Source organism: Dipodomys merriami, unplaced genomic scaffold (assembly GCF_024711535.1).
Source record: "Dipodomys merriami isolate MVZ:Mamm:240054 unplaced genomic scaffold, mDipMer1.0.p SCAF_912, whole genome shotgun sequence".
Lineage (NCBI taxonomy): Eukaryota > Metazoa > Chordata > Mammalia > Rodentia > Heteromyidae > Dipodomys > Dipodomys merriami.
Window position 1 is genome coordinate 304,010 of NW_027206527.1, and position 17,333 is coordinate 321,342.

A 17,333-nucleotide genomic window follows, 5' to 3' on the forward strand; every position below is an offset into this window, starting at 1 on the left:
GACTTATTAATCAAGTGTTGGAACTTCAACACACACTTGAAGATCTCTCAGCAAGAGTAGATGCAGTTAAGGAAGAAAAACTGAAGCTGAAATCAGAAAACCAAGTTCTTGGACAATATATAGAAAACGCCATGTCTGCTTCTAGTGTTTTCCAAACTGACACAAAAAGCAAAAGAAAGTAAGGGATTGAGTTCATTTACGGATTTGCTGCTTCTCTTTCTCCCTCTCTCTCTTTCCTTCACTCCATTCCTTCACCCTCCCTTCCTCTCTCCCCCCTTTAAAATGTGGGTAGATTCTAAAAGTTACAGTACCTTTGTTTATGAAAACAATGTCAAATATAGGCAAAATTAACTACTTAACAGGAGACTTCCATTAGTCTGTGTATTATGTTAGTCTAAGAAAATGTGCAGATATCTTGTAGAGACTTTATGATTAGAATTGCATATATTTTAACTTGAAGATGAATGTCTTATTGAATTTGCGTTGATATGTAGGCTTAGGAATGTCATTTACTACATGCTTACTTAGTGAGATATACAAGAAAATAACCATGTTGTGAAATGTGACCAAAATCATGTACTGAATGCACAGCTTTATGTATGTATCTGACCACCATTGTGTGCCTCTCCTCCATCTGCCTCATCCTCCCTATTTCTCTTCTCCTAAGTCAAGATAGTTTCACATTTGCAAAAGTACTTTGAGTAGTAATCACCTAACAGTAACCTGATGTGTAAGTCCTGATGTTAACCAAAACCTTTCCTAAAGTTTGTCAGTTGTGTTAGTAATAAGATAGGACTGATGGTTTCTGTTTAATTATTTGAAAACAGATTTGGGCTATAAAGAGGATTTTAATTTGAAACTAATTTATCAAATTGAGATTCGTTTAAAAACAAAAAAGCAACTTAATTTTGCACCAAATAAGCAACTTGGTATCTGAAAAGATAAACATTTTGGTTATGTATCTATTAGAAGTAGAAAATCTTGGAGGAATAAATAGAAATAGGTAAAAAAAAATTGATAAAAGTAGCAACTTACTCCAAATGTTTCACTCCAGATTTGTATTGTCTCTGTCACAGAACAGACTTATGGGGAATATATATATATATATATATATATATATATATATATATATATATATATATATATATATATGAAAGTGGGTTAAGTTTGAATGATCTTATATATGCCACATACTATGCTATACCAGCTCTAGAATTTGGTTGCAAGGTTTATTTGTTGTACCGAGTCAATTAACTGTTACCAAATTCTTTGATGATTGTACTAGTATTAGAATCATGAATAAGTGATTTTTATATGTATAATTGGTAAGCTCAGTATTTTTATCTCATTCTTTCTATAAATTCAACTAATTGGTTTGTAGAATTTTAGTCATTATTTTAATTTTAAAAATGTAGTTCATAGATTTCATTTGGTAAAGAATCAATATCAGAGGTAATATCAAGATATTATACTAGGAAAAGAGATCCACTAATATAGCTTATGGTTATTAGATTTGAACTACTTTAATCATGGGATAATTTTATGTGTTAGTATAAGATTTGATGAATGACTTTAACTATATAAAGATGTAATAGTCATACTGCAAACATTTTGCATCCCTTTGGTGACCTAATTTACAAATATTTAAAATTGTGTTGCATTTCTTTTTGCTGTTTAAGAAAAAGATGTTTCAGAGAAAAGAAAAACACCAAGCTTTCTCTTACATAGGCTACATGCTATTCTATACCAGCTCTAGGGTTTGGTTGCAAGGTTTATTTGTTGTACCCTGTTGTAACCAACTTTCTTTTCAGAAGCTAGTTTTTGCAGCTCAGAAAGAGTGAATTTCCTGTCCACGCTTCACATCTGTTGTCTGCTGTAAAGGAGACCCAAGCAGTGGTGGGCAGGCCCCCCGAATCCAACACCAGCGGCAGATCTTCCTCAGAGAGATTGGCAGGGAGGCCCACAACTTCCTTGCTCACAACATGGAGCCTAAAATTCATCTTTCTTACGTTGGCTTCTCTGTGTCAACCATTGCAGCCAGTGCCATCTTAGGACCTCATCGTGGTGGGGTCTTAAGCATTTTATTATATAATAATACAAATTCTCACAACTTACATTAAATTATTTACTCAGGCTTCTATGGTAATATCATATTTTCTTTTTTGTCTCTTTAAGAGAGAAACAAAGAACACTTCAGTACAAATGTTAATTTCAAACTTTCCCTGGGCACTATGGTGAAAAGAGACAATTAAGAGGTTACTCTCTATCTTAAAAAGAGGTTAATGTAAATGCCTAAATCAGAATTAAATACTTGCTAGGTGGAGCTACAAATGTGTCATTGTAGTTTACGTGAAAAAGTTTATCCTAATACTCTGTATTTTATTGTTACTCCCTAACTTTACCCTAATACTCCCTGACTTTATCGTAATACTCTGAAAGTCAGGGAACAACAATAACATACAAAGTTTCACTTAAATGAGAAAATGACTTAAAAGTTGAGAAAGTTCAAGGATCAGAAAGACAGGTGTAGCAAAAGATCTGCTGAACAGAAGTGGTAGATAGAAATAAACTAAAATAAAACTAAGTCTTTCTGATCCTTGAACTCATTTTTTATTATCTCCAGTTGTACATGAGTTACCATTTAACAAAGCAATTTATGAATACAACTCACTTGATCAGTGGTACTCAACATTCTCACTCACCCCCCCTGACCTTTTCTTAGTTGTTTGGAATATACATGGAATTCTTGATTTCTCCCCCTCTTCATTTGTCTCTCCCCCTCTTCATTTGTCTACTGCTCTCTCCTTGGCCCCAACTACCTCTTGCAAGTACTGTTTCTTGTTGCTTATTTTGTTGGGCTATCGCTTTGCCTTCTAAGGAATTTTGAGTACTTTGAGCATTTGCTTAAATCTGCCACTTGGATATCATCCAGTGTTTACTTACAGGTTTCATTGTTTAAATATACCAACTTTTCTTGATTCATTTGTCCATTTAAGAGCACCTGTGCTGATTCCATTCCATACTGGATATCCACTTGCTATTCCTTAGGTTACACAGGCTTTTTGTTCACTCATAGAATCCAGCCAAATATCACATGACTCCAATCCTAAGTGTCTGTTACTTTCACTGATCTGTTTGTTCTTCAATTTCTATCTGCAAAATGGGGTAATTGGACACACCATCTTTCTAATGTTGCTAAAATTAGCAATTATGTCAATATACAAAAAATAATTGAAACAGTGCCTGACACATAATGTTCAATGTTATGTGAATCCATACCATAATTTGCTGATGTTTAAAATGAAGATAACAAGAAGATGACAATTCTGACCTCGTAAGATTAAGTGAGATATTGAAGTATCTAACTTATAATAAATATAAGATCCCTTACTGCTTTCATTATAAAGTACTTTTACAAAACTAGGTGCTGGTGGCTCAGGCCTGTAGTCCTAACTACTCAGGAGGCTGAGATCTGAGGATCGTTGTTCAAAGCCAGGGCAGAAAAGTCCATGACACTCTTTTTTTTTAAACTAGGGCTGAGAACTGAACCCAGGGCCTTGGGCGCCCCAGTCGGGCGCCCTTCCACTGGGCTAAACCCCCATCCCTCCATGAGACTCTTATCTCCAATAAACCACTCAGAAAACCAGAAGTGGCACTGTGGCTCAAGTGGTAGAGCGCTAGCCTTGACCTGAAGAGCTGAGGGACAGCACTGAAGCCCAGAGTTCAAGCCCCATGACCACACCAAAAAAGTACTTTTACAGTTTGAAATAACATGCACGCATGTGCATGCGTATACACATACACACACACTTAAGGAGTACCATGGTAAACTCTCAGAAGACAGTTTTAGAAATCTGTGAAGTTGCCAGTAAAAGCATTGGCTTAAGTTTTACTGGGGCAATGTATTTATGCCTAAGGTCCAAAAGTTGTCAACTTCCAAAAACTGACATAGAAATTTACATGATATATTTGATGAACCTTTTGAAGAGGCTTATTTATGTCATTTTAGAATAAAGCAATTCTATCAATGTCGATAAAGCTTTGCAGCACTCATTTCTTCCACCCACTTGAACAACTTTAAAGTCTGTAAGCTTGTCAAGAAGCTGTTTTTCATTTCACTTCGAAACTGTCCATGATAAAAAACGAGAAAGCCTACATTAAAGAGCATTTATAATAATAGTAATAAAACACCCATACGCTTGGAGATAAACCAACTTTAAAAATGAGTTTTGGCTCTCAACTTATTCTTTCACATTAACATATTTTGAACAAAAGCATGCAAATGTTTGTGTGAGTAGTTGTTTCATAAATAGAGTTTTCATAAATAGAGTTTTTTTGAGGTTTTATATTTCACAGCAAAAAGATATTAAGTAGAAGATACAGAGATTTCCTATATACCCTGACACACTATCACTATCCTCTGAGTAGTACATTGTTACAAATGACACCTCACTATCACCTGAAGTGTCCCCCACAGTTTGTATCAGGGTTCACTTTTGGTATAAATTTATACACATTCATGGAATGAACATCAGCATGAATCTATCATGATAGAATCAATTGATCTCTTTATCCTGCTTTCTTATTGCTTCACTCTGTCTCTTTGCCCCTGGTAACTACTGACCTTTCTACTGTCTCCATGGTTTTGCCTTTGTACATACATTTAATAAATAGTGCATACATCTCTACTATTCTGATTAGTTTCTTTTAACAAGTGATTGCTTAAATTTCCTCCATGTCCATTGCTAGATACTCATTTATATTTTAGCACAGATTACTACATTGGATGTGCCACAGCTTATTCATTCAGTTAGTTACTGAAAGACATCTTCTTTCCAAGTTTAGACAAGTATGGATAAAGCTGTTGTGAAAGCCCACATTGTAATTTCATTTTAGACATGAGTTTCTAGCTCTTCTGTGTAAATAGTAAGGAACATGATTTCTGACAAAACATTTTCACCATATGACCTTGCCATTATGTTCCTTACTTCCAGTGTACCTGTACAATTGCATTCTCCACCAAAAATGAGTAAGTTTCTGTTCATGTCTTCAGCATTTGGTGGAGTGAATGCTCTGGATTTGGGCCCTTCTAATAGGCTTATAATAATACCTTTTGGTTTAAAGCATCATTCCCGTGCAGCATTTTTCAGACATATTTGTCATCCTTGCATATTTTTGTAATATACAGAGTGGAATTTTTTCACAAGTTTTTGCTTGGGTTGATTATTAATAGTATATTTATCAGGCTATTCAGACTTTTTTCTTGCCCCTTAGTAAGATTTTATCTTTTTCATTACTGAGTTTTTTACCCCATAATTGTCCTCTGTTTGGAGTGAGTTACATGGAAATCAGCTGCACCAATACCTCAATCTGTAGTAACACCAAATAAACTTTAAATTTTGATATGGTTTGCACCAATAAACTTTAAAAAGTCTTGGTGTAGATCAATTGAAAAGTTTAAGTTGAATTCTTTTAAATCAAAGCTAGTTTTATTTTTTAAAAAATAGCATTTAAACTAGAGATTTGAGAATCTTGGTGTCATGGCTTCACAGTTTGAAGCTAGTCTGGTTAGAGATGTCTGTCAGACTGTTACCTCCATTAGACAAAATAAAAGCTGGAAGTGGAGCTATGGCTTAAGTGGTAGAAGGCTAACCTTGACAAAAACTCGGAGACAGTGGCCAAGCCTTGAGTTAAACCCAGGACTAGCACCAAAAAAAGGTATTTAATAGGATGGGATTTGTGCATTTAAAACTATGACATTAAGTATTTCAAAGAAAAGATAAATGAATGAAAGTAGAGTCTATGTAATGGACTTAACAAAAATTGCTTAAAATGTCCATACAATAGGAAGCAATGCATAGATTCAATTCAATCTTTTAAATTTCCAGTGGCACTATTCATAGAAATAGTAAAAAAAAAACAATAGAATATACAAATGGCACCACAAAAGACCTTCCATAACCAAAACAATCTTGATAAAAATGAGCTGGATTATAACTCTAGCTACTTAAGAGGCTGAGATCTGAGGATGACAGTTCAAAGCCATCCTAGATAGGTAGTCCCTTTATATGATTTCTTTTAGTGAAATGAGCTCCTTTCCTATAACTTAGCATACTTCTTTCCCTCTCCACAGCTTAACATGCTCCCTTCCTAGGCAACACTAGGCCCATTTAGTAAATAATCAGCCTCCAACCCCCTTTATCTTGGGATGGCACTTCTCTGGGGCAGCTACCACCATATAAGGCAACAAGAGCCCCTAACAGTGACCTTCAGTTCCAGGCAATTGCAGGACCCCTTATCTATCTATTATTTGGACAGCAGCCATAAATCCTAGTCTGCCATGATGAAGCCCCTGGCCCACACATCCACACCACGGTCTCCTCCTACCCCCTTCTAGCTCCTCCTAAGCCTCCTAGGTAATATAGGTCACCTCAGAAAATAGCCAGTGCTTCTTCTCACTTCTCCCTTGTGGGAAGAGGTCTTGCGGTTCCTTTCCCGGCAGGCAATAAACCTTTCTTTGTTCTCTGTACCTGCATGTCTGCATGATTTTCTGACACAGAGTAATTTATTCTTACAATTTCTTATAGAACCATTTTGAAAAATGTGTTTCTGCCTAGTACTTTGGAATGTCACAAGTATTATACTGGGATGGCATAGTTAAAATCCAGTTTATGCTAGGTACCAGTGGCTCATGCCTGTAATCCTAATTACCCAGGAGGCTGAGATCTGAGGTTTTGGGTTCAAAGCCAGCCCAGGCAGAAAAGTCAATGAGACTCTTATCTCTAATAAAATACTCAAAAGGCCAGAAGTGGCACTGTAGTGCAAGTGGTAGAGTTCTAGTCTTGATCACACAAAGGCTTAGGGACAGTGCCCACACCTTGAGTTCATGCCCCAGGACTGGAAAAAAAATCCAGTTTACTATCCTCTCACAAATCCAAGGAAGTCATTCAATTTTTGGAAAGTTCTAACAATGCAAAGCACTTTATTTTACACTTCAATAACAATCCAGAGTTTTCCATAGCTAGCTATGTTTAGGATGGCACAAAACAGCTAATTCTTGCTGTATCATTATGGTAGGTTCAACCATGGTCTCTCAAGAAATAGTTACATTCTAATTCCTAGTGCCTGTGGGTGTTGATGGTAAAGAAAGATTTGATTAAGAATCTTGAAACTGGATTATTCAAATGGATCCGTCATGGCTATAATCATGACTGTCCTTAAACTAAACACAGAGAAATATAGGTTACATTATTTCCTTCATTTGTGGTAGCTACAATGTGCCTATAATTTTCTAAAAACCAGAGGTTACGCAGTGGGTGAGCAAGGGGTTACAAATGAATTAACTGAAGTGTGATAGACTCTATAATAGAGAGTGCAAATAAAATAATTCTTTTTAAAAAACTCTTTAAAGTTCTTTAAAAAGTCAAAGTCCAACAAAATAAAGACCAGGAAATGGGTACTAGTAAGAGAGGCAGGTAAGGCCAAGTGGAGGGAATGAAGAGAGAAGGGGTAGAATACAGGCAAGTATTAATTGTATATACCACAGAATTGAGAAATATAAGAGGAGTGTGTCAAAAGTGGTGATGATGTTAAAGTGACAACACAGATTAAGATGCATTGTACACAAACTGCTGGGCTAAATGGCAAATTTAATGAATAACCCAAAATTAAGATAAATGAGGGAAAGGGAGTGTTGGGAAAGATGGATGATTAAGAAGTTTTACAAAGGTGTTTCCATTCGCCATAGCATAGGTAGATTTCATTAGAGAGGGGGTAATGTGATGAAAGCAGAGTTGGGATGATTATGCTTTGGTGATGGAAGAAGACACCACAGAGAAAGAAATACTAATGGTCACTAGAAGCTGGAAAAAATAAGCTAACAATGTTCCTTCAGCCTCCAGATAGAACCTATTTTAAGTTTTCTAGTTATTTTGGAGATGGAATCTCATAGATTTTTCTGCCCAGACTGGCTTCAAACTGCCATCCTCTAAATCCTGCATAGGTAGGATTACAGATATGAGCTACTGATACCTGGTTTACTAGGGTTTTTTTTTTCACAACAAACTGCTACTTGGCCTATTATTTGGGGTCTCCTACACCTCCTCTCATTTTCTACCATTTTTGTTTTATATCACTGTACAAGGCTATATGGCTCAATTTCAGAGCTCTTCAACTAAAAGTTACTACTTTTCTAAGAAATTCGGTAAGTTTCATTATACTGCTTTCTGTTGAAGAGCTTTAAATAATCCTTGCCCAATACTATTTTTGTTATCCAGGACAATAGATTATTATAGGCAAATGAAAAATTCAGGACAGTACTCAAAAAATAGGGCATTTCATTTCGAAATAAATTATCTCTTACTTTGTCTCAGGGTATATTACAAGGATAAAAAGAAAACGCTAGGGAGGTAGTTAAACAGCACTTAGTCGTATTTTGGAGCAGCAATACTGTATTGATTCTATTTTACTTATTCTTTGAGTATGGTCAGTTTCCTACTCTACAGCTTACCTAAGTATGGTAATTTCTTGTGTCCATTTTTTAGTACACTGTAGCTTACCAAGTTCCTCAGTAACTGAGTATACTGGCTATTTCATTTTAGGACCCTTAAATACAGTTTATTTTTATTCTGGGATTTGCCTTCTGGACTTTGCATTATATTCACAAACTGCTTTGTTGAAAGGTCAACTCCTTTGTACAAGTAAAAGATTAAAATAAAATCACAAGTTTCAGTGACTTTATAAGTTGTTAAACACCTGTCTGGCTGAAAAGTGGCACATTTGGAGAGAGCATGGAATATTCTAATTCCTGAGTGATGTCCTTTTATAATCCTTAATCTAGGAGTAAACTTTTTCTGAGGACTTTGAACCATCCTAGAAAATGATCTAACAAAGAAGAGATGATGATTGACATCTGAAGGGGGGCAGTCTTGTAAGGTTCATCCCTGAAGTGGACAGACCTGGTGATTTACCAATATGTACCAGAGAACTGAATTACATATTTTTGAGAAAAACGCACAGATCTCCAAGAGAGTTGAGTGTGAGAATAAAGTTATCTTTCCCCTATATTTGGGCACAAAATATAATGGGGAATAGTATTTCAGAAGCTAAGAGAAGATAAAAATGTGATGCCCAATAACCAGTAAATAGTTAACTCAACCTGAACTTTTGTGTTGATTCCTAGCCCAATTTGCTTTCTTTTTAGTTGTCTTTTTTCTAAGTTTTAGTAGCAGTTTCTATCTATAGTGAAGTTTGTTGACCGTATATAAGGTAAAGTTCCCCAAGTTCCTCTTCAGGGACCTGACATGGAAACTGTCAAGAAGAAGAGACCATTTGTTCCAACGTAAGTGCTCCCCTTCCAAGGAAGATTCCCCAAATATGAAGACTGTTATTGGAATGGGGATGGGGTCGCATGGTTACTCTTTGGAGGTCATGTGAATCAAAATGTCTACTATTCTGGTTTTTCAGTTAAATTAATTTTTGCAGCAAGAAATGAGCTTGATAAATGGTTGATTATTAAGGGTAATGTTGGTTCTCAGATCCAAGGTTGGAGAGTGGATATCATTGTTAAAGACATAGACAATCTGATTCTCAGTACAGCCCTTTAGGGGAGGTGTGGATGTTTGATTCACCATTCTTCTTGATGACATCTGAAAACAGCTACCAAATGTGAAACCAGGTCAGTTTTATAACTAATAGCATTGGATAAGTTACAGGTTACAAATGACAATTTCTGAAAGGGCTATTTATTGTCTGGGTGGCATGGACTATGATGATGAATCACTCTATGATGTCAAAATTATCATGGATGATCTCTAACCAAGAAATGTAAATATTTGTTGAAACTAGGGTTGTTGATGACACTGGTGAAGTTACATTTCTCAGGGTTCACATCCATGAAGAACACTGAAGTATCAGAAAAGGTACACAGATGATGAGCTTGTTGGCTTCCCACTTTAAGCCCAGTCTCCTCCTAGTGAAGAAGTCCACTCCTTTGATACTGGTGGAAGATGAGGACGGGCTTTACACTGATAACAAGTTTCTCAGTCTCAGCTCTGATTGTGCATCCCATGGACTCACACTGGAACACGTAGACTATATAGTTGTTCAGAAAGGTCACATTAATGACTATGTTATCCACTTTGTCAGAGTTATGGCATCTCTGGTGACCAGGAAGCAAATAATAACAAAATTCATTTGCTTTGACCTTTACTGTTATGACTTGAGGACTTGGTGGAACTTTATGCAGAGGAGTAGAAAACCTATGAATTTTGAAATTCCATTAGATATTAGTTTCTTGCACACAATGTGTCTTACTTTTTACAGAAATCCCGTTAGCTTGTATTTTTTCATTTGAAAAAATAGATCAAATTTCCTCACTCTCTAGGATTGTGACCCTGAAGAAATAACTAAATCTCATTTCTAAAGTAACTCAAAACTGTTCTGAGTTCATACAAATTTCTTCTTACCAACAACTTTTCGAATATGATACTTCTGCTTTGTTGATCTTGTTAAGCACCTTTGGTTACAAAGAACTTGATGGAGACTACCTAGAAGGGTCAGCACCACTCTTGAGAGGCCAAAGCAATCTGGCAATGAAGGAGCAAGCATCACAGCTAACTAGTGAGGGAATCATTTCCCCCCATAAGTTTATTTTGGTACATCCTACAAAATGAGGGAGGGAATTGTAGTTTTAGACTACTTTATCATAACAATGATAATCTCCCCTTTATTAAAGTAAGGAAAGACTCAGGCTTGAATTTTTACTGGGAAACCTCATCTAGCTAGTTCTATTTTTTAAAAAATGCTCTGTTATTTATATGAAATTCTAAGCCCCTGAATTACAAATAAGCATCCAAAGTAAAGACCTAGTCATGCTGTATCCTCTATAAACCTCCCCAAGTTCTAAGGCTCTTTCTCTCCTTATCTTTCTTTTGTCTCTAAAAATTTCTTCAGTGTCTATAAGCTGTTCTGCTGAAATTCAGGTGACACCTGTTTCTATTGTACTCAGGCCACCATTTCTGCAGATGTCTTCATTGGGTTGTCAACCATCCAACCTGTGTAAAGGTCTAAACTCAACTGAAATATACATGTTCATAACCAAGACAACTTTATTAATGAAAAACGTAAGTTTAAATTATTAGTAATAAGTTTTGTACCTTCTATCTTAATTTTAACCTAGTTAAATTCAGATGATTTGTCATCTAATATCCGTAGGTGCAATGCTAGAGCTAAATGAGAATATAGTCAGTTGATTGAATTAAGCTTTATTAAATGCCAATCATTTACTAGTCACTATGTTTAACATTGAAAATGTAAGGCAAATATCTATAATTTATGGAAACTTTTAATTCATGATACTAGTTTTACAACATCATTCTACATTTTATAAATAAGGTTTAGAGAGTTAGGTAATTTATCCAATAGCATAAAACAAGGGTCAGTCCCTGAGTTGATATGTGCTCAAGGCTAATCCTTATGTTCTTCATGCTACCTTATTTTACCTCTCAGAACCTAAAAATCTAAAACCTTACAATTTCAGCAAATATATTCACTTAGTATTTTCAGTATTATAAATTGCTATCTTTTATAACATTGCACATGGCCATGTTTCAAAACTGAATGAAACGTAAATAGTTTGGAGTAGTCACACTTCTTTGAATCCTAGATTTTTTCAATTGCAAAAGAAGTTGGTTTCAAAGATGTTCAGATGGTTTGGAAGGTGCTCAAGGCAGGTAAATACAGATGTGCAAAAACGATGAGAAGAGAAAAACTAGGAAATGGTAGACTCTTGATGATTAGAGGAGGGTATACATTGCTTAGCAGAGGGAGAAGAGAAGAAAGGTTGACTAGACCTTTATATGAAGTTGACTCACTAAAGATCTTAAATAGGGGAACTATGTGAAGAACTGTGTACTAAGATCCACCTGACAGGAGTGTACAAGTTGAATCAAGAGGTAGAGGAATGAAAAAATGAGGAAACTGTGTCTGATGACATGTAAATAGCTTCATGGTGGTGAAGGCATGGACTTAGTGGCAGTCATGGAGCCAAAAAGAGAGGACACTTCCAACCACTCACTAACTGTCTGATATTATATATCTGCAGAGCCACCAGGCACTGGTCTCCCCTCTAGAAAAAAAAGACTACAACAGAGAGGTGGGGAGAAGGTTAGCAGAAGACATGGCCATTGTAAGAACACCAAAGAAATAATCTAATGTATCAGGGAAAGTGAGATACCAGATCAGATGATAGGAAGCAATAGTACATCAAGGAAATACCAGCAGGGCTAGAAGAAACCCATCAGAATCATATACGCCCCTATATGCCCATATAGGTATATCTTAGCAAAACAGTGATTATTCTGTTTTAATAAAGATCTTGATGAAACTAAGACTATAGAAAAAATATTTAACACCTTTGAAATACTACTTCTACAAGGCAAGATGAGGTGATGTAGATCAGGGAAAATGAGACAAAGGAAACAGCAGCATGGGATTCAGAGACATTGTATTAATAATGCTTCTGTGATTTTAATAGAATTATCTTTAAAGCCTACATCATAAGCTGCGGAATTATTTAAAAGAAAAAAAGAATAAGAGTAGATCTCTTTCTCTGACTTAGCCTGCTTGTCCAAAATAAATGTGATCTGAAAACTGAACAAGGATATTTTATAGGGACTCATCGTGGAAAAAAAAAAAAACACTTGGGAAAAATAACTTGTCTCGATAAAATGTGTTTAAGTTTTATTTATCTCATGGATGGACACTTGTCTTGGAGTATGTGGAGTATGTGGAGTATCCTGTCTTTGAAAGGCTTATCAGACATCAATGACCAAAATTTAACAAATAGGTCAGTTTAGAAGTCTCTGAGCCTAATTGATGAAAGTGTACCTTATATGTTTATCTTTGTTCTCACACTTGGTATATTTAATCACTCTTATTAAATGTGAGTCAACCCCTCAACCTCCCTTTGAGCACAGGTATGATGAATGCCTTAACATTATGAAGTATTTATGGTCAGATATGTCCATATCCATGTCTGGGTTGTGCACTCTCTTTTTATCTTCACTCTGCTTTACTAATAAACTTTCTTGGCCTATACTTTGTGTCCTCAAATTCTTTTCTGAGACAACATCAGGAACTCCATATGCTAGGGCTATGCAGATGACTCCTCCCTTTTGGAGACCTCCTCCCTGGGGCATCAGGGATCAGAAATACTGTAACAGTGGTATTATTTTCAGTGTGCTTGTACTGTGGGTTGCTTGCTGGGAGAGTGTTGTGTAATTTGAAAATGGCTGCCTAAGCAGGGGCTGGTGGTTCAGAACTGTAATCCTAGCTAATCACGAGGCTAAGACCTAAGGATTGCAGTTCAGAGCCAACCTGAAGAAGCAAACTATGAGATTCTTATCTCCAATTAAGCATCAAAAAAGGCAGAAATGGAGCTGTGACTCAAGTGTTAGAATGCTAACCTTGAGTAAAAGCTCAGGGATTGTGTCCAGGCTCGGAGTTCAAGCCCTAGATCTGACACAGAAAAAGGCTCCCTGTTTTGAGCTGTAATTTCTACATGCTAATTTACAGTCATGTATATTTTCTATTTTCCTTATTTGACTGTCCATTTATGAAACATAATTAAGATCTTGTAAGCTATAAATAAGGTAGAGCTACACTTGTGGCAGATTCTTTCATGTGACTGATTACCTTTGGCACAAACTCTACAGTTGCATGAGCTTCTTAAATGAAAGCCGCATGATGATCTTTCCATCTGTCAAAGTTGAATAATTAAAGGCATCAGCAGTGCATGGAATTAACATTTCATGTTTTTTTTCACAGGCTTGGACAGCATCCATCATCAGTTTGACAGATGGAATTTTTTTAACTTCATTTTGTTCTCATTTCTATAGCTACATAGTCCCATTTGAGGACCCCTTGGAAGATAAAGAATCATGGCACAGGATAATTGTCTGTAGGCATGAACAGTTAGCTTGCTTCATTATTTATCACCAGAAACTCTTAACTGTGTTCCATTAAAGACCAATCTGCCCAATCTGACATAGGAGAAAACTATTAACAGGGGACATGTGGATAGTTGGCATTCTCTTGCTGGAAATAGAAAGGATGACATCTTTGCTTGGTGGAAAAATTTTCTGAGAACTTAGTTCTAGGTGTTACTACAAGAATTATAGATGGTTTGTTGCTTGCATCTACACATTCTAGCTTTAGTTATCCCTTTAATAATAATTACTAGAGTTGTTGACATATCACAGATTCAGTCCTCTCATGTTAAAGCTGATAAACTTGAGAGCTAAAGTCACAGGCTTAGTAACAGAATCATAGTATTTAGAACAACCTACGTAAATAGATACATGTAGCTAAGTAGTGGTCAGAATGATTTATTTTGTTTTCAGATATATAAGAAAGGCCATAAGAAAGATGGAGCAGGGCTGGGAAGGTGGCTCAGTGGTAGAGCGCTTGCCTTGCATGCTCGAGGCCAGGGGTTTGATTCCTCAGCACCACATAAGCAAAAAAGAAAAAAGCCAGAAGTGGCGCTGTGACTCAAGTGGTAGGGTGCTAGCCTTGAGCTGAAGAGCTGAGGGACAGCGCCCAGGCCCAGAGTTCAGGCCCCATAACCGGGCCCTCCCCCTAAAAAAAAGATAGAGCAAAAAAATCTATTATTGCAACTGGACGTAGAAGTATAGACAATATTCAAATCAGAGGGACGAGTTCTAAAAATATCAGCTATTGGGCATTTATCCATGGAATAGTTTGGTAATATGGTCATTCTTTTTTTGTTGGTGGTGGTTGTCAGGCCTGAACTCTGGTCATGCTCACTGTCCCTCAGCTCTTTAGCTCAAGGCTAGCACTCTACACTTGAGTCACAGCACCACTTCTGGCTTTGTCTGCTTTTGTGGTGATCAGGAATTGAACCCAGGGCCTCATGCATGCAAGGGAAGCACTCCACCACTGAGCCACTTTCCCCGCCCAATATGGCTATTCTTAATCTTATTGCATCATTATCTTGAAGCAAATTCCAGGAGTTGAGGCAAGGTGATGAGCATGGAAGGTTATACTAGTCCCTTTACACTTGCATATGTCTAATTTTTCCATAATAAAACTTAAACATGATGAAATGCTAGCAGTCTCACTGTGGAAAAAGTGTGTAGATTCATAGTAAAATGCCTACAGGAAATTCTCAAGAACCTGTGCCCTATGGACAATCTGTCTCAAATTCTGAGAACCTATTCATATAGTCAGAAATGGTTTAGTGAACAAAATAGTTTGTCCTTTTCCATCTTTGCCTGTGAATACACTATTTGCTAGTTGATTATGTTTGGCTGGGTTCTTGACAAAAAATCAAGAGAAAATGTTACATGTTTTGTATTGTGCATGTGTGCACATATGCATGTATATAAATATTTAGTATAAAGAATTGGCTTATGTGATTATGGAAATTGAGAAGTAAAGGATCTATAGTTGAAAAGGTAGAGACCAAGAGAAGAGAACTATATAGCTTCAATTCTAGTTCAAGTACATAGCTTCAGTTTTAATTTAAGTAGAGTTGCTCAGAATAACATTTAAACCAGGCACCATTGGTAGCTCATACCTTTAATCCTAGCTACTTAGGTGGCTGAGATTTGACGATGTCAGCTGGAAACCAACCCCAGCAAGACAGCTAGTAAGACTCTTACGTCTAATTAATTATAGAAAAAGCCATAAGTGACATTGTGGCTTGAGTGGTAGAACATTAGCCTTGAGCAAAAAGAGCTCAGGAACAGAGCCTACATCAAGAGTTTGAGCCCCAGGAGTGACAAAAAACCAAACAAGCAAGAAAAGTCAAAGCAACAACAACCACAAAACACAAAAAAACCACAAGCATAAAACAAAAACAAAAACATTTAAACCAACATGTTGCCCCCCCCCCAATGACCCAATGACATTGATGTAGACTTTACTATTACAGTGCTTAATAAATAATATATTCAGGGGCAAAAACAAGTGAAAAATTAGGCAAATCAGTTGCCTAACAAACCAGTGTTTCCCTTAGTGAATCCATAAGAAATGCAACAGGGTGCTATAATTCCAGGAACTTAGTAGGCTCTCAAGATAAAAACCTCAGGATGCAAAATTAACTGTCCATCTCACAGACAGCTATATTGGAAAGATTTCTGTGGCAAGTAATTGGTTTATGTTACAACTGCATCTATTTTCACTTCATCCTTTTCTGGAAGAAAAGTATAAAACAAAGAAGGAAGTTGAGGGGAAATAGGGAATAATGAATGTTCTGGAATTAGAGATAGGAAATACATTACTGGATACAGCATTGGGGTTTTTAGAGCTTATTGCTATGTCCATACTAGAATTGCTATTCCTCCCCAAAGATTATTCTACTCCCACCTCTTAATTCGGAAGCTGGAAAGGATCCCCTTTAATTTTTCCAAGTAGTTTCAAATTGCTTTGTCTTTTTGCTGAGCATGTATGGTGACGTCTCTACCCCACATTTTACCTCTACCAACATCTTTGTGCACCATAGTTTACCAGTTGAAATGGCATTCAAAATAGCCTTGAATGTTCATTTTCTCTTCTCAAAGATCCAAGAGAGAAGAGGTCAGTGCTGGAATATCTTGTTCATGGAAGTAGGACAATAGATTTAATGTCAAATGTTAATAGAAACTTGTCAAGTGATCTGCTTTAAAAATGGTAGAATTCATTATATTCAGAATTTCAGTTGCTCATTATTTAAATTTCCCACTTTTTTACTGCATTATAAACACATACAAAATTTATTTTGCACAAGTGTACTCTCTAACCAACCAAATAGATTTGATTTAATGATTGTAGGGATAGGCCTAGTCCCAATTGCATTAATACATAAAATATTTATGACCCACAGAACCCTAATGTATGTGCAAATGTAAGTGTGGTGTTGGGCGACACAGATACCAGCACGAATGCCTTCTCTGAAATTAGATTAACTGCTCCAGACACCATCCTTTGATACCATTTGGTAATATGGACTACAAGATAGAAACCACAGGCAAAGAACAAAGAAGACAAGGAAGAAAGCTAAGAGAAACACACAAGGCCTGTACCTAAAAGCATGAAGGATATCATCTTTAGGCAGAAGTAGCAAGGACGAAGTGGATTTCGACATAGGGCTAGCCAGGAAAAAAGATGTGAAGAGAAGGAGAAGCTCCCTCTATCTGCTGCAGGAAGTATACAAGTGTAAGAATTGGTTGACATTTAAGAAATAAATGATATCAATTTCTACTTAGTTTTAAATGACTTTTTGCCTGGAGTAAATAGTGGTGAACCATATATGAATAGAACTGCTGAATTGA